General features: G+C 44.0%; 1 long non-coding RNA gene across 1 annotated transcript in view; it reads right to left on the reverse strand.

The window, feature by feature from the left end:
- Window positions 1-2,681: 2,681 nt before the first annotated feature.
- LOC134980854 (uncharacterized) overlaps window positions 2,682-26,243 on the reverse strand; it is an 83,105-nt gene continuing 59,543 nt past the window's right edge. The window contains exons 2-3 of the long non-coding RNA XR_010190483.1: window positions 5,318-5,414; window positions 2,682-2,892 (exon numbers count right to left, since the gene is read on the reverse strand). This is a non-coding gene — a long non-coding RNA (uncharacterized LOC134980854). The remainder of the gene's footprint in view (window positions 2,893-5,317; window positions 5,415-26,243) is intronic.

A 26,243-nucleotide genomic window follows, 5' to 3' on the forward strand; every position in this document is an offset into this window, starting at 1 on the left:
GTCACATTATTTGGTTATAGCTCTTTGACATAACACATTTTTATGTATTTTAAAAACACTCCCACGAAAGACAAACCACGTCTTTACATTTTTCATCACGTCATCCCACCATTTTTCCATTATGGCATACTGGTAGAAGGGCTTGGGTCATTGTTTTGCATTTGCCCACAAGGCCAAAATTATTTGCTGTCCCTTCTATGAATATAAGGCATTTTATTAGAAAACCAAAGTAGGGTCAGTTTAGGTGCCACAATGCAGCCATTGTGTAAATAAGCAATGATCAAAAACTATGATGGAAACAACAATTGGCACAGATACAGCAAGCCTGGATAACTGTCTTACAGATTCAGATCATGTGCATTCATAGGGGGGAATTCAATTGTTTTCCCCTGTGGCTGCCACTAGATGGTGCTCGACGGACAATTCAATTGTTGCTTTGTTTGGGCGTGATTAGTTGCAGGAGGAAACATTTTAGTTTGCAGAGGTTGCAAACTGAGGGCCTTATTCAGGGTGGATTGCAAAATTTGAGAATAGCAATCCGGCCAATTATCGAACAATTGCGCATGCGGAGTGTTTGCATTGCGCACGCGTGAGGGGAAATAGTGACAGAAATTGCATACAGATCGTAATTGCAATGCAGCCGCTGTTTGACTGACAGGAAGCCGTTTTCTGGGTGTGTCTGAAAAAATGCAGGCGTGCCCAGGTATTTTTAAGAAGGGCTTCTGTCGTCAGCAATAATCCCTACCAGTCTCTTATGTCGTCAAAATTGTGGACGACCTTGTGTGGTGCAGATGGGAAAAAATCTTAGATGTTCCGGTAATTGCATATGGTTTTGCGATTAGAAGCATTCGCAATTTCTGTAATGGGCGTTTTTACTCTATTTTTAGGCAGCAACTATTTGATCGCAGCAACTGCTTTTTAGCAGAAACTGCAATCCTTACTGAATGAGGTCCTGAAATGAGAAAAAAGTCTGCAGTTTGGGCACCCAGCAGTGTAGCTGCTTTATGTGCTATAACAATCCCCAAAACCATTTGAATCCCTTCCCCCTCCCCCGGTCTCCCATCACTTTAGGTGGGAGATTGAGCATGCAGAAACAATTGGACTGCCTACTTAGTTTATGCTGTGCTCTGTCCAAATAAGCACAAAGCAAACATGCAATTGGGTGAATGTGCTTTCTAGCATTTTATTTTACAGGAGTAATTGATGTTCATTGCATTTTCCACATTATCATTTATAAAGTGGATCTCACTTTTGCTGCCTTGCATGAGAAGTGAGTTCAGGTGTCAGTGGTCCAACCAGTGGTGTAACTATAAATGTAGCTCCCGCCTTCCAAAAACAGTTAATAATGCACCCCCACCTCCATAGACACTTAAAAAATAAGGGTGTATTGCCGTGCTGCAAGGGCGTGGCCTCACTGCAAGGGACATGTGTTGCACCCACGTATTGCATGAGATAGTGCTGGTGTGATTTATAAGAGCGACGTTCTGCTTTACCTGGTAAGTGAATTTTCCCAATTGGCTCAGGATTTTGGGAATGGTTCAGAGAGGTAAGCAAAAAAGGGATCACACATAGGGTGATTCAAACAGGTGCCTCCTTGGAAACTTGTTTATTGAAGAGTATGGTGATCTCCAGATTTTGGAAAACTGTGTACGCTAGCAAGTTGGTCATCAATACACTTCCTTTGACAATAACAAGGTTCCATGCTTGTTGCTACGGCTTTCACTCTCGTTGTCAGGGGTTTCACAGAAGAAGATGCAGCTTTCTGCAACTTCTGCCAGTGGCGCTAGCATTCCCGGCAATTCTGGGTAACGCTATACCGCTGTGCTTCCCTGAGAGACACTAGAGGTCAAGTAGGACCTCTAGCATCTGTCTCCTCCAAGGTGGCGGACATTTTTGGAGGGACATTTTCAGCAGAATACATGCGAATGGCTAGACTGCATGGAATCTGCATAAACAATGGCGGGAGCATCAGTGCCGGAACCCCCAAGCCACTGCGGGGTCTAGGTGGGCTGATGCTATGCCACTGGGTCCAACTGAATTGTGACACAGATTGCTAACATTATAAATGGATCCTCAGCCAATTGTTTCCTTATTACTTTGCTTAGTAACATAACTACTGTTCTATAACATTTTATTTTTAGGGGGAATTAAAAAGATCTTTTGATGAGACCAAAAGAGCCCAGAAAACAATTGAGATTCTCCAGGTAAATGTTACACTCTTGTGTGATCTGTCCTTGATTATTTCTGCTGTAGGGAACAATGATCCCTATAAAATGAACTTTCAGAAAATGCTGATGACTTGGGTTGGGTATGGGTTGTTTCATTGGAAGTTGAACATTAAAGTTACCAGGGACTTTTCCAGGGTGTGCATGGCCTTAGTGGTCCCTGTACAGCACAGTGCAACGCTCTCTATATGGGGTACAAACTTGCAATTTAGGACATATTTGAAAACAAAACAAAGATGGTATTTTGTTAGCAAAAGGATTATCAATTAAAATGTGATGGCTTGTACTGAGCATGGAGATATAAGTAAGTTATGGGGTCCTTGTTCCTAGTGACTTCATAGGTTTCATTTTCATGACTGTTAGCTCTGATGACAAATTAGTCACTAGATTAGTAGACTTTATTTACAACACAATATGTAGAAAAGCAGAATATAACTTTGATTTGACACTGGAGCACTTAGATGGTCTTCCCCCTGTACATCAAGCTACTACTCACATACCTTCCAGTGATTGCAAATTAGGTGCTGATAGTCTCACATTTTGTAGATCGTTTTTAGTAATTCTAATGGGTCATCTGGTTACCCCAAGAGACTGTTGTATTCATGCCATAAAGAAACAGAGTGTTATCCATTGTTATTATTCAGATGCATTACCAAGATTTCTATCACTGTGTAAGAACAGGAATAATATATTACTAGTGTGGCTTCTCTGTTACCTTATATACAGTACAATAAGACTCAGAAAAAAAGAATTGTGGAAAAGGAACCCTCTTTTAGTGGAAAGTTAGCAGCCTCCACTTCCACAATACCAAGCAAACATCTTACTTCATAACAATTTCAATGTAAACTAGTATTTGTGGGTGTGTTTGACGCTGTTTTCCGGAAGAGGCTGCCACTGTAACAAATATAGATACATGTCAAAAATGGTGTGGTTTTTTTTCCAGAGCTTTCCCACTCTGTAACACCAATTCATAAAGACAAATAAAATATGGAATAGAGCAATGTAATCATAAAGATCTGTCCACTTGACCACACTTTTTATATAGAATATATATGTGCAACAAAAATATTCTCACTTTCCCTTATAGCATATTTGCTGTAGTATTTCCCCTGTAGACTGGGATACCAATATAGGACTATAAAGCGGGTGAAAGTGAATATTGGGGGTGATTCAGACCTGATCACTGGGCTGCTAACTTTGCTGTCCTGTGTTAGGATAGTCTCTGCCTCCAGGGCAAGTGTAAATTCGCCGTGTAAGTGTGCAATCCTATGTGTACGCAGAGCTGCTAAAATCCACTCTGTGCAGTCTCTGCGCAGCCCAGGATTTACTCCTACAGTGCGATGAGAAGAGGCTGCTCAGGGCCGGAGCTGATGTCACACACCCTCCCCGAAAACGCTTGGGCACGTCTGCGTTTTTCCTGACACTCCCAGTAAACAGTCAGTTACCACCCACGAACGGCTTCCTCCTGTCAATCACCTTGCGAACGCCCATTCTGACGCTGACTGGCGATGCCCTTTGTTGTTGTCCGACGCGCGTGCGCATTGCGGTGCATACGCATGCGCAGTTAGCACCTGATCGCCTGCTGTGTGAAAATGCACAGCAGCAATCGGGAATCAATCAGGCCCGTAGTTTGTAAGACATTTATTGCACTTATTAAAAACAAATGCATACACTCATATTAGAGATGGCTCCTGGACTCATGCCAATGTAGATGTTATGGTATGCGCAGAAAGAATATCAGAATGTTCCGGATACTTGGTTGTTCTATCTCTGCGCACTTCCAAACTGAGGTCACCCCCGTTGTGCAAGAGATGATGACTGCATACAAACCTCACAGCATAATACATAACATTTTACTAGAAAATAAAATAAGCATAACTTTGTATTTTCCTGTATAATACTCAGTATTCATCTGTTATTAGGATACTCATCTGTTCTGTTTTTATATATCCACTCCACAGACAAAAATAAATAACTTAGAGGAGACCATTCTAAAAATGAAAACATCAAACGTAAGAGGAATATGGTCAAATGTACAATTCATTAGTAGATATAGAAACTGGTATTGATTGAAAAGATTTGCATGCAGGGCAGGGATGGACTGGAAGAGCCAGTGATCACCGCTGCTCTGCTCTGCAAAGCAGCTGGTGATCACAACGCTGGACACATGCGCACGGCATCTAAACAGTGTGGGGAGTGAGGCGGGGATGCCCAGCTGCAATGGGAGCGCTAGGCACGCCCCCAAAATGACGAAAAAAGGGGGGGGGTCGTACTGCAAGGCTCCACCCCTTCTTCTGATGTCCGACGTCTCAAAGGATTCAAAAGTTGGGAGGTATGGCTAATGCAAGTATCCATATGGCTTCAGGTTACTTCACACCAGGCGATTTTGACAGAGGTGTATTTCAGTGAAACATGCAGAGTAGGAGAAAGAAGCAGCATTGCAATAGTAACTGAGCCACACTAAGGGGGTAATTCAGACCTGATTGCTCGCTAGCTGTTTTTTGCAGTCCTGCGTTCACATAGTCGCCGCCCAACGAGGAGTGTATTTTAGCTATGCAAGTGTGCAATCGCATGTGCAGCCGAGCGGTACAAAAAGATTTTGTGCAGTTTCTGAGTAGCCCAGGACTTACTAAGCCGCTGCGATCACTTCAGCCTGTCCGGGACCGGAATTGACGTCAGACACCCGCCCTGCAAAACGCTTGGGAACACCTGCGTTTTTCCAACCACTCCCAGAATATGGTCAGTTGACACCCACAAACGCCTTCTTCCTGTAAATCACCTTGCGTTCCCCCATGTGAATGGATTCTTCGCACAAACCCATCGCAGAGCAACGAACCGCTTTGTACCTGTGCGACGCGCCTGCGCATTTCGGTGCATACGCATGCACAGTTCTGACCTGATCGCAGCACTGCAAAAAAACGCTAGCGAGCGATCAGGTCTGAATTACCCCCTAAGTGTATGTGCTACATTGGGGGTAATAATATTACATTGTTCAGTAGATGTGGCGACAGTGCACTGCAGTCTATGAGAAACTAATCCACTGCTACTGTATTATATTGATGTTTACTGCACAGTGTTACATAGATACTTACATTTTCTGCCGACTTACACCTTGTTACACATTGTTTTCGAAATTCTATCTCCATTTAAACAAAAATGTATCTTTATCTTCAGGGTGAAGTGGAAGACCTGAAGATGGAAGATATGATTATTATTAGATTTTTCTTCAAACTTTTATATGGGTATTAACTCGTGTGGGATTTGATTTGGGTTGGGTAATTAAAATTATTATATTTTTTTAAAATGTTTGTATGCGTTTTTATTCTGGTGGTATATAATTTGGGGTGGATAATTAAAATTAATTAAAAACAGAAATATGGATTTCCAGTTGGTGGGGCATACAGTGTAATGGAGCTTCTGACTGTGGTCTGGTAATCCAACCTCATCCTTCTTTTAACCTCCAATGACAGTGTGCTGTTATCTTACTGTCAGATCTCGGCATTGGAAGAAGTTTGAGACCATTCTTAGTAGGAGTGTTACTGTACCACCAGTCTTCATAAGTCTTCATAAATGGCTTGAATGAACGCCTAGACCAACTGTGGTGCGATTAGCATAAAAGGAGATGGACTGGTCCGATGCTAACTCCTGTGACTCGTCCTAACTGTCTGGGCAAATCCTCCTCTGTGAAGCCACCTGCATGTCAGCGCTGTGCATTTTACAGGACACTTAAGTATTCTACATGTCTGCTGACAGTGTTAGTTCAAAAAAAGTGCATTTAGTCAGGATTATTTAGTTCAAGTACCCTGTGATATACATCCAGTCTTTACTGTGCATAATTGTTATATCTGATTCAGTGTTTAGCTATACACAGTACTACTCTGTAATGCTAGTCCAGCGCAGTTTTATTGCATGTCATAATTTCTGCATTGTGCAAACTGTAACTTTGTGTGTGTGCATACAGCTGCTGTGTGACCTCCATTTCATGTCTCTCACTCAGATTGCTATCCCTATATTCTATAACCTGAGGGGGCTAAGTGTGTCAGGTTTAACTTAATATAATCAGTTCACAGGATATACTCCGTGTGTATTTTTCTCTGTGATTTTTAGTCACCATATACCTCTTGAATTCCCTGTTTGTGCTGATACACTGCACAGGGAGTTCTTGTCAGGTATTTTGCTGCTGATAATTGTACTGTGTTGCCTTGCATTGAGCTTTTGATTATGTCAGCTACAAAGGGCAACGGAATCCAAAGCTATACAAGATCTGCTATAAGCGCCTAATCAAATAGTTTTTAAAAACGACATCATGAGCGCTGCCAAAAAAGCACTGTGTATATGCTTTAAAAATTGCCAAGAACGAAGAGAAAAGATTGGCTGCGCTTATGATGTGGTTAAAACAACCTTGTTATTGGAGAGCTGACAAACACAATGATAATAAATAAAAGTTTTTATTAAAATATTAATATACCAATGGAGTTTTAAACACAATATTTTACTAAATTATACATATGTGTATACTCTGAACTGACCCTATATATCAAACAGCAAATAACAATGTTCACAAGATAAATTAGTGGTTGGTAATAATGTTAAAAAAATATAACATACATGTAGCATTCATATGGCTACTCACTGAAATTATATCATTCACAAGGATCGTGAGACTGCACACTATCTAAAAGTACAGAGGCAACATGTACTTTAAGATTCATAAAAGTCCCGGCAACAGATGACTTAAGTAGGGAAGATTAGAAAATTACCTCTCCTGGGCTGTTAACACCGGGCATCCCCGGTGTAGTCCATCCACTATAGCCCTCTCTGCAAGTTAATAAGGAGAATGATTTGAGCAAATTGCTCTAATGAGGGCTGTTCCCATGTAGTGGGAGGTATCTCTGTATTAAAAGGCTTTTTCCTGAGATCTCCCGGGGGCTGGTAAAAATCCTTTATTATGCCCACTCACATGCGGAGAGGAATGTGCCGTCCAGTGCCGTCAATAGTGCTGCTAACGAAGTAGCTGTGCGCGCCGTGCATCGGCGTTGGCCAGGACTTCCAGATGTAATGAGGCAAGTCCTCTCGCTGAGGCTGGAGTGTCCTTAAGCGGTAACCGCCACTGGCAGCAGAATGGAGGTGCTCAGTGAGAAGCGCTGGCCGGAGCAGTCCGTAGTAGATTGGAGCAGTGCCAATATGAATGGGTCAGCAGTCAGAGAAATAATGGGAGGAGCCTAACGCGTTTCGTCACGATCACGTGACTTTCTCAAAGGAATATCCCCTCCTTAGCATTTCTCTATCTTTATAGTAGTCATACAAATTGAACCAGGTGTAGTTTATATGCAATAGACAGGTACTTAATTAGGAAACAAAAATCAGCTCTCCACAACATGAACCATACAGTTATTCCTAAATACAGACCAAGAGTGATCTTTTGGATCTATAAGAAAGAAAAAAAATGATAGATAAATAGATGGACTAAAAAATAAATAAATAAAAACGGGACAAAATAGATGATAGATAAATAAATAAAAGAATGTGCAGACTGAAATCAGCTGCAGGATCTAAGTGACAGACAAACACATCACAATAATTAATTACTGATGTTGCATAATATAAGATCTATGGTGTGTATAGATATTATCTTAAAGAAACACGAGACTACAATAGGACCAAATAGATTTAAATTAATATCCTAAGTTTCCTAATATTCAATTTTTTCATTATTAATTTATTTTTATATATATATCCCTACCGGTAGTTTACATGCAAGAAAAAAGAGATATTATCTTAGAGAGACACGAGACTACAATAGGACCAAATAGATTTAAATTAATATCCTGAATTTCCTAATATTTAAATTTTTTCATTATTAACTTATTTTTATATAAATCCCTACCTGATAGATTACATGAAAAAAAAAAAAAATAATAATAATAATAATAATAATATACCCATAAGGAGATAAAGGAATGAAGCCATCGGGACAGAGAACAAAGAACCCCCCAACAAATTATACATCTACCCTAACATTAAGGATCAAACTCTATTGTTTCATTAAGACCATTAGGGACAAGGGTCCTTAATTTATGGATCCAAAAGTTTTCACATTGGCAAAGTTTCCTATACCTATCACCCCCCCTTGGAGTGGATGAAATCGCTTCAATCCCTATAAGATGGATATCTTGTGGGTTTTTATGGTGAAATTCGGCAAAGTGTCTGGAGACACTGTGAAAAAGATGCCCCTTAAGTATATTACGCCTATGCTCCAGAAATCTAATTTTTAATTTGCGAGTTGTACGCCCCACATACATAAGTTGACAACTACAAATTAATATGTATATAACAAAAATACTATTACAATTGATGTAAGAGTTAATACTAAAAGATATATTATCTGTTGAAGAAAAGATTTTAGTTTTGTTCTGTATAAAATCACAGGTTATGCAATGGTTGGAACCACATTTGAAACACCCTTTTGCTTTGATTAGCCACTGTGATGAATTAAAGGAGATATTTGATTGTCCCGCAGTTCTTTTGTCCACAAAAAAGCTCGTGGCAAGTTGTTGTTGCAAACTGGTGGATCGTTTGAAAATGATTGATGGTTTATCACCGATTTCTGTCTTTAGGATTGGATCAGTTAACAGAATCGGAAAATTGCTAGAAATAATATTCCTAATTTTTAAAGAAGAATTAATATATTGTGAAAAAAAATGCGGTTGATCCTGTTTGAATTTAGAGTCATCCTGTTTATAATGTAATAGATCTTCCCTATCAATCTGATTAACACGTGTACGAGCTTCTTGAATCAACTCTAAAGGATAGCCTTTTTCACACAGTGATTGGGACAATTCATCAGCCTGAACCGTATAATTATGATACTCACTACAATTATGCCTAATGCGTCGTAGCTGGCCATACGGAATATTCTTAATCCAAGGTTTATGGTGTGAGCTGTCATAAGGTAAAAAATTATACTTATCTACTTCTTTTCTGAAAGTTGTCGTCGAAATGACTCCATCAACTATAGTGAGGGAGATATCGAGGAAAGAGATGGAAGACCTGTCCACAGTACAAGTGAAGGATAAATTAAACTCATTATTGTTCAAAAGTGAAGTGAAATCAGAAAAAGGTCAATATCTCCATCGAAAATAAAGAAAAGGTCATCTATATAACGGCCATAGTATATGAGGTCCGTGCCCAAGCTCCGCCCCCAAACATGCGCGTCCTCGAACGCTCCCATGTACAGGTTGGCGAAGCTGGGCGCGAACCTCGTACCCATGGCTGTTCCCATGATTTGTAAAAAAAATTGATGTATGTTATATTTTTTTAACATTATTACCAACCACTAATTTATCTTGTGAACATTGTTATTTGCTGTTTGATATATAGGGTCAGTTCAGAGTATACACATATGTATAATTTAGTAAAATATTGTGTTTAAAACTCCATTGGTATATTAATATTTTAATAAAAACTTTTATTTATTATCATTGTGTTTGTCAGCTCTCCAATAACAAGGTTGTTTTAACCACATCATAAGCGCAGTGTTATGAGCCACGGCTGTGGCTCATTCCTGTTTTGCATGTCAGCTAGGTATTTTATGTTTAGAAGTTGTCTTGCAGGCCAGGATTTCCCGTTGCTCTGTTTAAGAATACTCTTGGTTGCTGCCGCTGGTGAGTCTGTGTAATTGCAGCTTGTTCCCATGTGTTCAGCCTCACCTGGCTGCTAATTGCATCTTGTCAGTTTGGAGTCATGCAACAGGGCAGCTGCATGAGATTATTAATTAGGCCTCTCTGTTATATGCTGGCTCAGTGCTATTCACAGACGCTGGTGATATTTCTAGGTTTCCAGTCTGCTTGAGTTCTGAGCTTGTACCTGCCAGTTTCTGAGCTCCTGTGTAGCAGTGTCAGTCCCTGTGTCAGTCCCTGTGTCGATTCCTGTGTCTGATCCCGTGTCTTGCCGTGAAGCGTTCCTGTCCAGAAGTCCGGTGGCTTTGCCTATGCCTGGTCGAGTTTCTGGCTTCTTGGAGTCCACCGGTCTGTCGTTTGGGATTCTGCCTGTCCTCCAGTTCTGAGAGTCTGTGTCGGCAGCATTGGGGGTTCCTGTCTGTTTGCCAGTATTCGTACCGGTTCCGTGAGTAGCGGCTCTGCCGCGTCTGTCGGCCTAGGCCGCTGTATTCTGTTATTATTTCTGTCACTGGTGTTTTGCAGAGGGTTCTGCTTATGCTGTCACCGCCGGTACACAAAAGTATTGTGTCGGCGTGTGGTCAGCATTTCCTTTGTTGTTCTTTTCCTTTGGCGGCAAGCCGCACATACTTTGGTTTTAGGTTTGTTAGTAGCCCCTGGCCTTGTTGTTTAGTCAGAGGGCCCCTTGTTATCACCCTGTCTCGGTTCACTCTTTGTCTCTCATTAAGACCTGAGGGGGCATCGAAGTTGGGCAGACGTAATCCGCCCTTCAAACGCGGCTGCCATGGGCTCAAGCAACCATAGTCTCGCAAGAGTGTACTGACAGCACGGGCGAGACAACGGAGATAGGGCGCCAGGGGCTATTCCCTTTCCATTCCCCTTTCCCACCATTACGTCCTGGTGCTCTGGACTCGCTTCATAACATCTCCCTTGTTCTGAGCGCCAGGAACCTAACATTATCACCAGCCCAACCACAAAAAAGAAATAAAACTTTTTTTCTTTTTTGGCCCAGTCCAGTGTCTAGTCTAGAATCCAGTCCTGTCTAGAATTCAATGTGCAGAATCCAATCCGGTGTTTAGAATCCAGTCCTGTTTAGAATTCCGTGTGCAGAATCCAATTCGGTGTTTAGAATCCAGTCCTGTCTTGAATTTAGTGTGCAGAATCCAATCCGGTGTTTAGAATCCAGTCCTGTCTAGAACTCAGTGTGCGGAATCCAGTCCGGTATTTAAAAACAAAACAAAAAAAAACCAGTCTTGTTTTGTCTAGTTTAAAAATTTAGTCTTGCCTTATCTAGTCTTGCCTTGTCTTGTCTAGTTTTAAATCCTCCTATGTCTACTATGCAAGCCCTGCAGGCATCTCTCGCAGCCCTGAACTCTGCTTTCAGTGCTTTGAGACCAGAGCGACTAGAAGTTTTGCAGCAATCCCTAAAGCAACTGCAAAACCTTCTGACTAAAATCTTGCTCATCTTGCCAGAAGTCGTTGAGAGTACATCTTGTTCACAGTATGGTGACAAGAGAATCCTCTGGTTTAATTGAAGAGAAAAGGTTTAAAAGTTTTCTGCGGCCCAGGCTCTCAGAAGAGGAGCGTCTGCATCGCAGAAACTTAAACTTATGCCTATATTGTGGGGGTTTAGGCCACTATCTGCAGACCTGTGAGTTGCGCAAGCCAAAGTGTGGTGACGAGTCTTGCCCTCTGGCCAAGTTGAGTAAGGATACAAGACCTACTCCTGTCTCTACTGTGGCAGAGGTACTTGTCACACAACCCACACTAGAAAGCTCTCTGTCCTATAATTGGGGTCCTTGGGCAAGGGAGCCCCATTATAGATTCAGGAATCAAAAGAGAATGTTTCTCTCCTCTCTTGAGGTTCCTGTTGAAGCAGAGTTAAAAGCCCCTGGAGTGGTGCCCGATGCTCAGGATCTTGGTGCGGTACCCGATGCCCAGAGTGCTGGAGCGGTACCCGATGCCCAGAGTGCTGGAGCGGTACCCGATGCCCAGAGTGCTGGAGCGGTACCCGATGCCCAGAGTGCTGGAGCGGTACCTGATGCCCAGAGTGCTGGAGCGGTACCCGATGCCCTAGCTTATAGAGGGACATCAAATATTATAGTTCAGGTGTCCATACCAGAAGGGGTCTCAGAAGCTGTTATCCCAGGTAGGGACTTGAAAAGCGCAACCCCAGAAAGGGTATCTAAAACCATAGTTCTAGAAGGGAACTCGAGAAGCAAAACCCCAGAAGGGATATTTGAAGTAATATCCTCAAGTGGGGTCTCGAGAGACGCAGCCTCTAAGAAGGGTCTAGAGGTCGCTTCCCCAGGAAAGAACTTAAGAGGCGTAGCATTAGTGGAGGTGCTGAAGGTTATAGCTTCAGCAAAAGTCCCGGAAGTCATAGTCCCGGGAGAAGTTTCGATAATTATCGACTCAGAGAGGGAGGCCGACGGCTCGGTCCCAGTAAAAGAATCCGAGGTGCTGACCCCAGCGGGGTTCCCGGAGGCCTCTGCCCCAGAGGGGTTCCTGGAGGCCACTGCCCCAGCCGGGTTCCTGGAGGCCACTGCCCCAGCCGGGTTCCTGGAGGCCACTGCCCCAGCCGGGTTCCTGGAGGTCACTGCCCCAGCGGGGTTCCTGGAGGCCACTGCCCCAGCGGGGTTCCTGGAGGCCACTGCCCCAGTGGGGTTCAGAAAGTCACTGCCCCGGGTGGGGTTCAGAAAGTCACTGCCCCGGGTGGGGTTCAGAAAGTCACTGCCCCAGGTGGGGTTCAGAAAGTCACTGCCCCAGGTGGGGTTCAGAGAGTCTTAGCCTCGAGTGGGGTCAATGGTGACCAGGTCCTGGCAGAGCACTCCAGTCACTCAGATGGGAAGGAGGCAGATCCTGACTCTGTTGATGTCTCAACATCCATAATCTTTGATGGGGACTTAGCCCAATTTCTGGCGCTTTACAAACACTATTACATTATTATGTTGTCTAGACCATTTCTGGGCATCACTTTAGAAAACCTTGTGCTCTATCTGATTTATTCTTTTAGAGGAGAGCCTTTTAAGTGGGCGACCAGCCTAATGAAAGCTGAAGATCCCATTCTTCAGGATCCCCCAGCATTCAGTGATGCAATTATTAAAAGATATGGTTCCAAAGAAATTGCTTCAGGTTCCTCTAAGTCACCCGTCTTGTCTGCTGAGAGTCCACCAAATACTGTAAACTCGGCACAAGAGTCCCAGCCCGTTGTTTTGACTGCAGGATGTGCTTTTCTGACTTCTTCTTCTTCTAATAATAGTACTTTGCCAGAAAGTTCAGCTCCCAAGGGTAAGAAACCTGTCTCTGATTTGAACGCAGCCTTGCTGGGTGGTACCATCAGTTCAGACAATGTTTGGGGAATTACCTTGGTCAGACCTAAAGAGCTTTGTAAAAAGAAGAAGAAAAATAAATAATTTTTGACTCTTGCCTTGATATAAAAAAAAAGGATTTTTTTTCCTTATCTTGTGTCCAGTGGCCACCGTCAGGGGGAGGGCACTGTTACAAGCTGTGGTTGCAGCTTGTTTCTGTTTTCGTGTCTGTTAGACCAGTGTGTCAGGTTTTTTTTTGTATCCCTTGTTTTGGATAGTCTGTATTTTGGGGTCCTTTGACCCCTCCTCAAGGGAGGGGGTACTGTTATGAGCCACGGCTGTGGCTCATTCCTGTTTTGCATGTCAGTTAGGTATTTTATGTTTATAAGTTGTCTTGCAGGCCAGGATTTCCCGTTGCTCTGTTTAAGAATACTCTTGGTTGCTGCCGCTGGTGAGTCTGTGTAATTGCAGCTTGTTCCCATGTGTTCAGCCTTACCTGGCTGCTAATTGCATCTTGTCAGTTTGGAGTCATGCAACAGGGCAGCTGCATGAGATTATTAATTAGGCCTCTCTGTTATATGCTGGCTCAGTGCTATTCACAGACGCTGGTGATATTTCTAGGTTTCCAGTCTGCTTGAGTTCTGAGCTTGTACCTGCCAGTTCCTGAGCTCCTGTGTAGCAGTGTCAGTCCCTGTGTCAGTCCCTGTGTCGATTCCTGTGTCTGATCCCGTGTCTTGCCGTGAAGCGTTCCTGTCCAGAAGTCCGGTGACTTTGCCTATGCCTGGTCGAGTTTCTGGCTTCTTGGTGTCCACCGGTCTGTCGTTTGGGATTCTGCCTGTCCTCCAGTTCTGAGAGTCTGTGTCGGCAGCATTGGAGGTTCCTGTCCGTTTGCCAGTATTCGTACCGGTTCCGTGAGTAGCGGCTCTGCCGCGTCTGTCGGACTAGGCCGCTGTATTCTGTTATTTCTGTCACTGGTGTTTTGCAGAGGGTTCTGCTTATGCTCTCACCGCCGGTACACAAAAGTATTGTGTCGGCATGTGGTCAGCATTTCCTTTGTTGTTCTTTTCCTTTGGCGGCAAGCCGCACATACTTTGGTTTTAGGTTTGTTAGTAGCCCCTGGCCTTGTTGTTTAGTCAGAGGGCCCCTTGTTATCACCCTGTCTCGGTTCACTCTTTGTCTCTCATTAAGACCTGAGGGGGCATCGAAGTTGGGCAGACGTAATCCGCCCTTCAAACGCGGCTGCCATGGGCTCAAGCAACCATAGTCTCGCAAGAGTGTACTGACAGCACGGGCGAGACAACGGAGATAGGGTGCCAGGGGCTATTCCCTTTCCATTCCCCTTTCCCAGCATTACGTCCTGGTGCTCTGGACTCGCTTCATAACATCTCCCTTGTTCTGAGCACCAGGAACCTAACATTGGAGGTCATTCCGAGTTGTTCGCTCGCAAGCGGATTTTAGCAGATTTGCTCATGCTAAGCCGCCGCCTACTGGGAGTGAATCTTAGCATCTTAAAATTGCGAACGATGTATTCGCAATATTGCGATTACACACCTCGTAGCAGTTTCTGAGTAGCTCCAGACTTACTCGGCATCTGCGATCAGTTCAGTGCTTGTCGTTCCTGGTTTGACGTCACAAACACACCCAGCGTTCGCCCAGACACTCCTCCGTTTCTCCGGCCACTCCTGCGTTTTTTCCGGAAACGGTAGCGTTTTTTCCCACACGCCCATAAAACGGCCTGTTTCCGCCCAGTAACACCCATTTCCTGTCAATCACATTACGATCGCCAGAATGATGAAAAAGCCGTGAGTAAAATTACTAAGTGCATAGCAAATTTACTTGGCGCAGTTGCAGTGCGAACATTGCACATGCGCATTAAGCGGAAAATCGCTGCGATGCGAAGATTTTTACCGAGCGAACAACTCGGAATGAGGGCCATTATCACCAGCCCAACCACAAAAAAGAAATAAAACTTTTTTCTTTTTTGGCCCAGTCCAGTGTCTAGTCTAGAATCCAGTCCTGTCTAGAATTCAATGTGCAGAATCCAATCCGGTGTTTAGAATCCAGTCCTGTTTAGAATTCCGTGTGCAGAATCCAATCCGGTGTTTAGAATCCAGTCCTGTCTTGAATTTAGTGTGCAGAATCCAATCCGGTGTTTAGAATCCAGTCCTGTCTAGAACTCAGTATGCGGAATCCAGTCCGGTATTTAAAAAAAAAAAAAAAAAAAAAAACAGTCTTGTTTTGTCTAGTTTAAAAATGTAGTCTTGCCTTGTCTAGTCTTGCCTTGCCTTGTCTTAAATCCTCCTATGTCTACTATGCAAGCCCTGCAGGCATCTCTCGCAGCCCTGAACTCTGCTTTCAGTGCTTTGAGACCAGAGCGACTAGAAGTTTTGCAGCAATCCCTAAAGCAACTGCAAAACCTTCTGACTAAAATCTTGCTCATCTTGCCAGAAGTCGTTGAGAGTACATCTTGTTCACAGTATGGTGACAAGAGAATCCTCTGGTTTAATTGAAGAGAAAAGGTTTAAAAGTTTTCTGCGGCCCAGGCTCTCAGAAGAGGAGCGTCTGCATCGCAGAAACTTAAACTTATGCCTATATTGTGGGGGTTTAGGCCACTATCTGCAGACCTGTGAGTTGCGCAAGCCAAAGTGTGGTGACGAGTCTTGCCCTCTGGCCAAGTTGAGTCAGAATACAAGACCTACTCCTGTCTCTACTGTGGCAGAGGTACTTGTCACACAACCCACACTAGAAAGCTCTCTGTCCTATAATTGGGGTCCTTGGGCAAGGGAGCCCCATTATAGATTCAGGAATCAAAAGAGAATGTTTCTCTCCTCTCTTGAGGTTCCTGTTGAAGCAGAGTTAAAAGCCCCTGGAGTGGTGCCCGATGCCCAGGTTCCTAGAGTGGTGCCCGATGCTCAGGATCTTGGTGCGGTACCCGATGCCCAGAGTGCTGGAGCGGTACCCGATGCCCAGAGTGCTGGAGCGGTACCCGATGCCCAGAGTGCTGGAGCGGTACCCGATGCCCAGAGTGCTGGAGCGGTACCCGATGCCCAGAGTGCTGGAGCGGTACCCGATGCCCTAGCTTATAGAGGGACATCAAATATTATAGTTCAGGTGTCCATACCAGAAGGGGTCTCAGAAGCTGTTACCCCAGGTAGGGACTTGAAAAGCGCAACCCCAGAAAGGGTATCTAAAACCATAGTTCTAGAAGGGAACTCGAGAAGCAAAACCCCAGAAGGGATATTTGAAGTAATATCCTCAAGTGGGGTCTCGAGAGACGCAGCCTCTAAGAAGGGTCTAGAGGTCGCTTCCCCAGGAAAGAACTTAAGAGGCGTAGCATTAGTGGAGGTGCTGAAGGTTATAGCTTCAGCAAAAGTCCCGGAAGTCATAGTCCCGGGAGAAGTTTCGATAATTATCGACTCAGAGAGGGAGGCCGACGGCTCGGTCCCAGTAAAAGAATCCGAGGTGCTGACCCCAGCGGGGTTCCCGGAGGCCTCTGCCCCAGCGGGGTTCCCGGAGGCCACTGCCCCAGCGGGGTTCCCGGAGGCCACTGCCCCAGCGGGGTTCCTGGAGGTCACTGCCCCAGCGGGGTTCCTGGAGGTCACTGCCCCAGCGGGGTTCCTGGAGGCCACTGCCCCAGCGGGGTTCTCGAAGGCCACTGCCCCGGGTGGGGTTCAGAAAGTCACTGCCCCGGGTGGGGTTCAGAAAGTCACTGCCCCGGGTGGGGTTCAGAGAGTCTCAGCCTCGAGTGGGGTCAATGGTGACCAGGTCCTGGCAGAGCACTCCAGTCACTCAGATGGGAAGGAGGCAGATCCTGACTCTGTTGATGTCTCAACATCCATAATCTTTGATGGGGACTTAGCCCAATTTCTGGCGCTTTACAAACACTATTACATTATTATGTTGTCTAGACCATTTCTGGGCATCACTTCAGAAAACCTTGTGCTCTATCTGATTTATTCTTTTAGAGGAGAGCCTTTTGAGTGGGCGACCAGCCTAATGAAAGCTGAAGATCCCATTCTTCAGGATCCCCCAGCATTCAGTGATGCAATTATTAAAAGATATGGTTCCAAAGAAATTGCTTCAGGTTCCTCTAAGTCACCCGTCTTGTCTGCTGAGAGTCCACCAAATACTGTAAACTCGGCACAAGAGTCCCAGCCCGTTGTTTTGACTGCAGGATGTGCTTTTCTGACTTCTTCTTCTTCTAATAATAGTACTTTGCCAGAAAGTTCAGCTCCCAAGAGTAAGAAACCTGTCTCTGATTTGAACGCAGCCTTGCTGGGTGGTACCATCAGTTCAGACAATGTTTGGGGAATTACCTTGGTCAGACCTAAAGAGCTTTGTAAAAAGAAGAAGAAAAAGAAATAATTTTTGACTCTTGCCTTGATATAAAAAAAAAAAAGATTTTTTTCCCTTATCTTGTGTCCAGTGGCCACCGTCAGGGGGAGGGCACTGTTACAAGCTGTGGTTGCAGCTTGTTTCTGTTTTCGTGTCTGTTAGACCAGTGTGTCAGGTTTTTTTTGTATCCCTTGTTTTGGATAGTCTGTATTTTGGGGTCCTTTGACCCCTCCTTAAGGGTGGGGGGGGGTACTGTTATGAGCCACGGCTGTGGCTCATTCCTGTTTTGCATGTCAGTTAGGTATTTTATGTTTATAAGTTGTCTTGCAGGCCAGGATTTCCCGTTGCTCTGTTTAAGAATACTCTTGGTTGCTGCCGCTGGTGAGTCTGTGTAATTGCAGCTTGTTCCCATGTGTTCAGCCTCACCTGGCTGCTAATTGCATCTTGTCAGTTTGGAGTCATGCAACAGGGCAGCTGCATGAGATTATTAATTAGGCCTCTCTGTTATATGCTGGCTCAGTGCTATTCACAGACGCTGGTGATATTTCTAGGTTTCCAGTCTGCTTGAGTTCTGAGCTTGTACCTGCCAGTTCCTGAGCTCCTGTGTAGCAGTGTCAGTCCCTGTGTCGATTCCTGTGTCTGATCCCGTGTCTTGCCGTGAAGCGTTCCTGTCCAGAAGTCCGGTGGCTTTGCCTATGCCTGGTCGAGTTTCTGGCTTCTTGGTGTCCACCGGTCTGTTGTTTGGGATTCTGCCTGTCCTCCAGTTCTGAGAGTCTGTGTCGGCAGCATTGGGGGTTCTTGTCCGTTTGCCAGTATTCGTACCGGTTCCGTGAGTAGCGGCTCTGCCGTGTCCGTCGGCCTAGGCCGCTGTATTCTGTTATTATTTCTGTCACTGGTGTTTTGCAGAGGGTTCTGCTTATGCTCTCACCGCCGGTACACAAAAGTATTGTGTCGGCGTGTGGTCAGCATTTCCTTTGTTGTTCTTTTCCTTTGGCGGCAAGCCGCACATACTTTGGTTTTAGGTTTGTTAGTAGCCCCTGGCCTTGTTGTTTAGTCAGAGGGCCCCTTGTTATCACCCTGTCTCGGTTCACTCTTTGTCTCTCATTAAGACCTGAGGGGGCATCGAAGTTGGGCAGACGTAATCCGCCCTTCAAACGCGGCTGCCATGGGCTCAAGCAACCATAGTCTCGCAAGAGTGTACTGACAGCACGGGCGAGACAACGGAGATAGGGCGCCAGGGGCTATTCCCTTTCCATTCCCCTTTCCCAGCATTACGTCCTGGTGCTCTGGACTCGCTTCATAACACCTCCCTTGTTCTGAGCACCAGGAACCTAACACGCAGCCAATCTTTTCTCTTCGTTCTTGACAAAGGGCAACGGAGCTGGGGCTGATCCCACACTGCGTGGTGTTGACGCTGCAGACACATTTGAGGATAACATAGCAGCTGAGGGTTTAGGTTCTGTGGGTTCCTTACCCCCCAGTGGAACTGTAGCAACGGGGGTGCAAAATGGCCAACCTTGGGCTACCTCCTCCACACTATTGAATACACTGGTAACTAAACTAACGCCCCCTATGGGACCTCCTGTGCCGGTACAACCGCTGTCGAAGTAAAAAAATATTACAATACACACATCACGTACAAACTACACACAGAGGGCCTCCGTGCGCGTACTTATTCTGCTGTGCGTGCACATATTCGCAATTTGCATATGGTCGCTCCCGTGGTCCTGCGCGCTAGCGTGTGGTATGAGTATTTACGGTAGTGTTTGTATTCACATGGAAAAGCCATAAAAACACATTACATATTTAATCCAAATAGTGCACAATGTACACATAGTCTCCCTGCATCACACCAGCAAGTTACAACAGTTTAAATGGTATCAGAACAAAAGGATTCACCTTTACAGGATAGGATGGGACAGAACAAGGTTATAAGGTGGTGTTTGGTATCCAGCTGTAGGGTATTTTAAGGGCAATATTCCGGTGTTGGTTTGCAGAAGATCGCACGCTCCTGCGAATAGTTATGCACAGGAGCAGAATATAAATATAAACTGTATTTACTGTACATTTGTTATGCGGCGGGAATCCAGAGGAGACCACCTACAAGTGCATCTGGAACAGACATCGCCCACCTATTCAAACCAACCTATGACCTCTCCTGTACTGTAAATGACCATCCCTGTGTCCAATGGACAAAGAGATTACAGTATCCATTGTGTTAGGTTTTGGAAGATTGTATAAAAGAGCCAGCTGCATGCCTGGTCACACACAGACTCTTAAGGACCCTGATGACTGAGGACCAGACTGGGAAGCACAGGCGAAAACCAAACAAGTATGTACCATTGACTGTAGCCATTATTCTATAGTATTGTATTGTTTATATTGTTACCCCCTGCAAGTAAAGAACCATTGGTGGGTTAGACCCCAACCTAGTTTTGAATTACAATTGGTGTCGTGTTCCATTTTCTTGCTAAGGTTTAAAGTGTATTTACAGCTACTCTGGCTGCTGCATTGTGCTAACAGCGTATAGGCCTGTGTACGCAAACTGTGGAGTCCCTACGCCCTTTCGGCGTACATACGCAGAGTGCGTACACTGTGCGACCTTGTGTACGTAAGGTTTGTAAATAATATAAAGGTGAAAGGTTAATTACTGTGGCCCAATATTAAAAGTGTATTAAGTGTGTTTAAAGTATAAGCTGTAAGTAAACCAGTGTTTACAATTGGGGGCATCGTCCGGTTTTCACATGCTCACAGCCTAACAGGTCATAGCAGACTTAATCTATCAGCAAAGGGCGGAAAGTCATCCTACGTAACCTTTTCATGGTCGATGGATGTGCTGAAAACCCTATTTGTGTGCTGTTAGATTGCGTCTGCTCTGTCTGGTCTGCAGAGATGCTGCTAGAGCCCGTAAAACAGGAAAGAAAAAAAAAGCTATTTTTTTTGGCACCAAAAGCATACACAAAAGGGCACCGATACTTTGCATACCCTCTCACATTGTTGCACAACAAAGTTCAAATAAGTGATATTGTGTTTGATTCAGATTGGATTGTTTATCTGTTAAGTAGATTTAAAAGTACATTTAAAAGTTGCTGCATAGCATTGATATAGGTTTTTTTTTTTAAACTCAGGCCTAAAATAACTTCTGGTGCTTGTATAATTTGTGATTTCTTTGTGACAAAGGAAGCCGCATGGTCTGTCCTCCATTTTGGACTAACCATCTTGTGTAAACCTCATGGATGTGGAAGGGGGAGGAGCAGTGACCATTTTAGGAAGGTCACTTTCTAAATAGCTGATTTTCAGTCTGCTCAGAACAATCAGTTTCCTTTGTCACATCAAGCACCATTTATGAGTTACCAATGAATTTATTTAACCCATGCCATAGTCAATTACAAATAGTTTCAATTGGGCCTAGTGAGAGAGAAATGGTGAGATAAATGCTTGGCTTGGTGTAAGAAATTGCACACAGAAAAAAAAATTCTTTTTTTTTTCTCTTCTTCTTTCCCAGGATTTAGTTAACTCTCTGTTTGCTATAAGATAGGCATTGAAATGTTAATTAACTGGTTCAACCACTAGTACAGGCAGGCAAAACATCTTTGATATGCAAATTAGAAGCACTGAATGGGTGAATGAGTCTCATAGGAGGCCAGTAAATTATATAATATATATATATATATATATATATATAAAAAATTGTAATTATGTGTATATTTATATCAGTGTATGTTCTGCAAGATAGCTATCCAATCTGAATCATATCATTTAAATTATAGATTATTGCAGTCATTATAGATCTGTGTGAAATCGGATACATTTGTTGCTATATAGGTAAATTTGAAATAAATGTATTTAAGGAAGTAAGTGTAAAGACACAAACACAGTTCTGCATAAAAGTTTATACAGAACAAGTTGTGTCTAGTGGGCAATAGTAGTTAGTATTGCTCACATTTATAGAGTTGTGGGATTTGTTTTATTGCGGACGCACGGTTTTGTACACTTGTCTCGGACAAAGTACAGGACTGCGCATGCAGCGTAAAAGACACGCACGGTCGCGTGTTTATGCAAAGTTCGTAAGAGTGAGGACGATAAGTACAAATTACACGATAGTTTCGTTCAGTTAAAAGGTAGGACAGTAGCCATGCTACAATAGCACATAACTATCCGGTTTCTAAAACAGATTAGTATAAAACTGTATTGCCTCTGGGGGTAAAGCTGCCGACCAGAACGAGTGAAAAATTTTCTGTGCAGAAAAACAAAGCATATTTGAATGAGTGAAAGCAGGAGTGAGTGAGTTGAACCCCGTGGAATTCGGGATCCCGTCGTGTGGTACACCAAGTAAGTGGAGGCTTGGCGGCGTGAGGCGGGTGACTCATGTTAGTATACAGTAGATTGAAATACGCAAATCGTGAGGAGATTTGCAAAGGAGCGTAATAGGGAATTGTGCATTGTATAGTATTGAAGTAAAAAGGTTTTTTGTTACGCTCCGGCTGAGGGTCGCAGTTTGTACATCGACTCGTGGTCGTACGGCAGATAGGTAACAAGTACCTATATGTCGTGCGATTGGACCGTGCGTTTGTGGGTGCGATATATAGTGCAACCTGATACTTTCTTTTTACGAGCTTTTGTGTAAAATCGCTGCATCATTAGCGCTGTGTAGAGCATACGCAAGCGTGATTTGGTGATTTGTGTATAAAAAGTGCATAGGGAGATTTTGCTGGTCTCTCTCAGGAAAATCTCCAGCGGTGGATATTTGCTGGAAAAGGTAAGTCACTCCTAACACTTACAGTAAATATAAACCAATTAGGTCGACCTCACTGGGTACGCGGTGGTCACTATTGGAGTGAGTTGTGGTACTCGGCGGAGAAGGAGTGGGTGAAAGCACTCGAAGAACTTTCACCGTATATTCATGTAGTGCAATTGGGGATTGCGTAAAATGAAAAAGTCCGCCATGGGATCCAATTGCACAAGCGGTGGATGTATGGTAGCCAGGGTTCAGATTGAAGAGCCGTGGCCCAAGGGGTCAGCGAGGTTTGTTATGTGTGTAAAATATGGTCCACACACTGAAGACTTTTTGTCTGAATGGGTACGTATGACTGACAAAGATAGGGTACCATTCCCTAGGGTGGGCAGCTTTGAACCAGAGGTACTGCAGAATGTAAGTAGTAAAATATGTCTGCTTAAATCCAGAAAACAAAGGATTAGACATAACAATTGTTTAAAACTATGACAACAAGAGGGGGAAATGCAAAGGGAACAAACCCACAAAGCAGGGTCCAAACCTAGCAGGAATAAGGACACAAACACACTATTATCGACACAGGTTGAGAGGGAAGAGATGGCTACAGTCAATGGTATATCTGTAAATGATAGTAGAATGCAAGAGAAACGTATTAACCCTAATTTTTGCAAGATGTATCCTGTTTTGAAGTCTTTTCAAGGTTATAGGTCACAAGAAGATGAAGGACCCAGCCAAATCACAGCTCTCATTCAGGCAGTCGCCTTGCAGGAAACTCAGGTGGGGCCTGTCCATCCAGTTAGAGCAGTAACTGTATTCCCCACTGAAAGAACTGGTGAGGCCACAACTACCGGTAAGTGTGAGACGGGTCATTGCACAGAGACAACAACACTTTACAGTAAACAGATTAGGAACGGAATGGTAGGATTACATCCTGTCTTGGAAATAGTAACTCCCAATGGGGGAACCGATAGTCAGGGAGTAATCCTCACCAGGAATAATGCAATGTATTGCCCGTGGTCCAGAGCTGAGCTGCGGTCAATCATTTCAGAATTCCCCGATCCCCGGAAGCATTTAGCCAGATGTCAGAAGTTTATCAGAGATCTGGGTAATGCTCTTGAACCAGCTAACAAAGATTGGCGGATACTTTTAAAAGCGTGCCTACCCCCTAATATTGACACCCAAAAATGTATCACTGATTGTAGATTAGAGTCGGATGGTCCTATGACTAACGAACACAATCAGGAGAATGTGGAACGAATTAACAGGCAACTAGAGTTGTATTTCCCCATTACTGTTAAGTGGAGAAGAATTTTCTCCATAAAACAAAGGGAAAATGAAATGGCATCTGAATATTTCCATCGGGCTCTGCAAATAATGGATAAATACGTTGGAGTATCAGATACAGGGAACTATGCAGATTACAGGGAGATGGCTGTCTCTGTGCTAATGGACGGGCTCAATAAGACAGTAAGAGACAGGGTACAAACATTTTTGCCTAATTGGAGAGAGGCCACAGTAGCTTGTCTTAGAGAGTGCGCAATGGAACACCACGAGAATGTTGCTAGGCGCAGGAAACAACAGGAGGAGAAGCTGATGACAGTAAGTCTACAGGCTCTTGCAGCAAAGCCTCATCAGCATAAACCCCAAAACCCGGGTAGTAAGAAAAGACCGATAATATGTTACATTTGTAGAAATAAAGGGCATTTTGCCAGAGACTGTAGGAGTAGTAGAACACATAGTCAATATAGACCCCTAGACAGAGAAAACAAGCCACATTATTAAACACATAGACGGGATCAAGGGACATATAGTAAGGGATCACGAGCCATATAGAAAACACAGATTCGATTAATGGGAAGGACGGAATAAATGCAACTTTACCCTTTTGACAAAACTTGCTGGGGTTAAGATGAGGCCTCTAAACTTTTGCTTCTTTCTCTAGCAGAAATGGCCCCTGATTAACTTAACAGGAGTTTTGTTAGATATGGTATACATATAGCGTGCTCCCGCCCAGGAAGTACAAAGTATGTTGGATTCCCACGAAGACTAATATTGCATTTCACTGTTCTAGATGCATGTCCATCACAGGTAGAGGAAATTATCTCACAGATACCGGGTTCCCTATGAACTTAGGATGGACAGGACACTGGATTGATGGCTGGGATAGTCCCAGTAGAGATATGACACATAGAATTTTTTTTAGGGGTATAGACAGTAGAGAATCACTTCCCCATAGTGCCCAATCCAGTTGTCAAATTTTATAAAATCCTCTTTGCCTCTACAAACTTATCTGTTACTAACCTCTTTGTGATTTTTCTTCAAAGTTTCCTCCTTATTTCTTACGTTCACCGACTGGAAGGTACAATACATGGACCCGATCACAGTTCAAACGCCACATGCCTACTTGGTCCTTCAGAGCTCCGCCCAAATCCAGTATATCTCACCAGCATAAGGACACCAGTATTTATGCAGTGTGCCTGGTCATGCACAAAGGGTGGAGAATGAGAATACTGGTGAAGGGAGACTGTGTACAGACACCGATATGCATGATGGTGTGACAGCCTGTTGGTGAATGCCAAACCTGACATTTTCTTTTTTTTTATTTACTACTTTTCCCCTCTTTTCTCTCATCCAGAGACAGTTTACTTCACACAACTGATTACACACAACAGTTAAACAAAATGCAAAATTTTTGTGTTCCCTACAGGAAAGAGCAGTCTGGAGGGCAAAGGGATATGGCCAGGAGTCCTCAGGACTTTGGACAGGTGGACACGGTAAGCCAGTAGCCCCCAGAGCATACCTTCCAAGTCTAGCTGAGGTGGCACACGGTCTGACTCATCTAGGCAAAGAGGGTATGTGCGAGCTGGTGAGAGCCTACTGGTGTGCGCCAGGATTCTCTTCTCATGCAGGTAAGAGAGCAATGACATGTTTTACTTGCTTGAGGAAGAATATTGGAAAGACAATACCAAGAGAGCCATCCCATATCCCTCCGACAGACGGACCTTTTCAGGTAACACAAATCGACTTCATACAGTTACCACCCTGTAGGAATTTGAAATATGTGTTAGTTTGTATTGATGTATTTTCCAATTGGGTAGAAGCATTCCCTGCTGCCACAAATACTGCTACGTTCACTGCAAAGAAAATTGGTCAGGAATTTGTGTGTAGACATGGTATCCCTAGAATGATTGAAAGTGACAGGGGTACCCATTTTACAGGTGAAGTCTTTAAGGTCATGTGCAAACTGATGGGAACAAGCTGAGCAGAGTAATGGCTGAAACTGGATTGTTGGGGCCAGAAGCTTTGCCACGAGTGTTGTACAGCATCAGAACCACTCCCAGGTCTCCACTTAACTTATCACCCTTTGAAATTCTTTTTGGTCGACAACCTCATGTAATGATAGACCCCCAGGATGTGTTGAAATGTAATAATGAAGTGACTGTGAAATATTTGGTTGGGATGAGCCAGCAGCTGAGAAATCAACAAAGAAATCTAAAGCTGGTGATTCCTGACCTACCGAACAGTGATTGTCATGACATTGAGCCTGGGGATTATGTGATGATTTGAAATTTCTTACGCTCAGGTTGCCTCATAGACAGGTGGGAAGGACCATATCAAGTCTTGTTAACCAGCATGACAGCATTAAAGGATGCCGAAAGAGAGACTTGGGTCCACCCGTCCCACTGCAAGAAGGTCGCTGACCCGGAGAGAACTCGTGACAAAGTAGTTTGGTAACTGTGCGTTCAAAGTGAACTGTGTGTTCAAAGAGCAAGGCAAAGAGACACTAGAGTGTTTGTTCCAGGAAAGTTGAGAGACAGGACTGTTGAAAGGCACCTGAGCACAGAGAGCAACAAGATCTAGGACGGTTGTCGCACCATTTTCTTTTTTCACCTCCCCCTGCATTTTCCTTTTTCTCCTTCTTATTTTCCTTCTTTCCCCTAACGAAATGGATCTATCACAA

This window comes from Pseudophryne corroboree, chromosome 1 (genome assembly GCF_028390025.1).
Source record: "Pseudophryne corroboree isolate aPseCor3 chromosome 1, aPseCor3.hap2, whole genome shotgun sequence".
NCBI classification, from domain to species: domain Eukaryota; kingdom Metazoa; phylum Chordata; class Amphibia; order Anura; family Myobatrachidae; genus Pseudophryne; species Pseudophryne corroboree.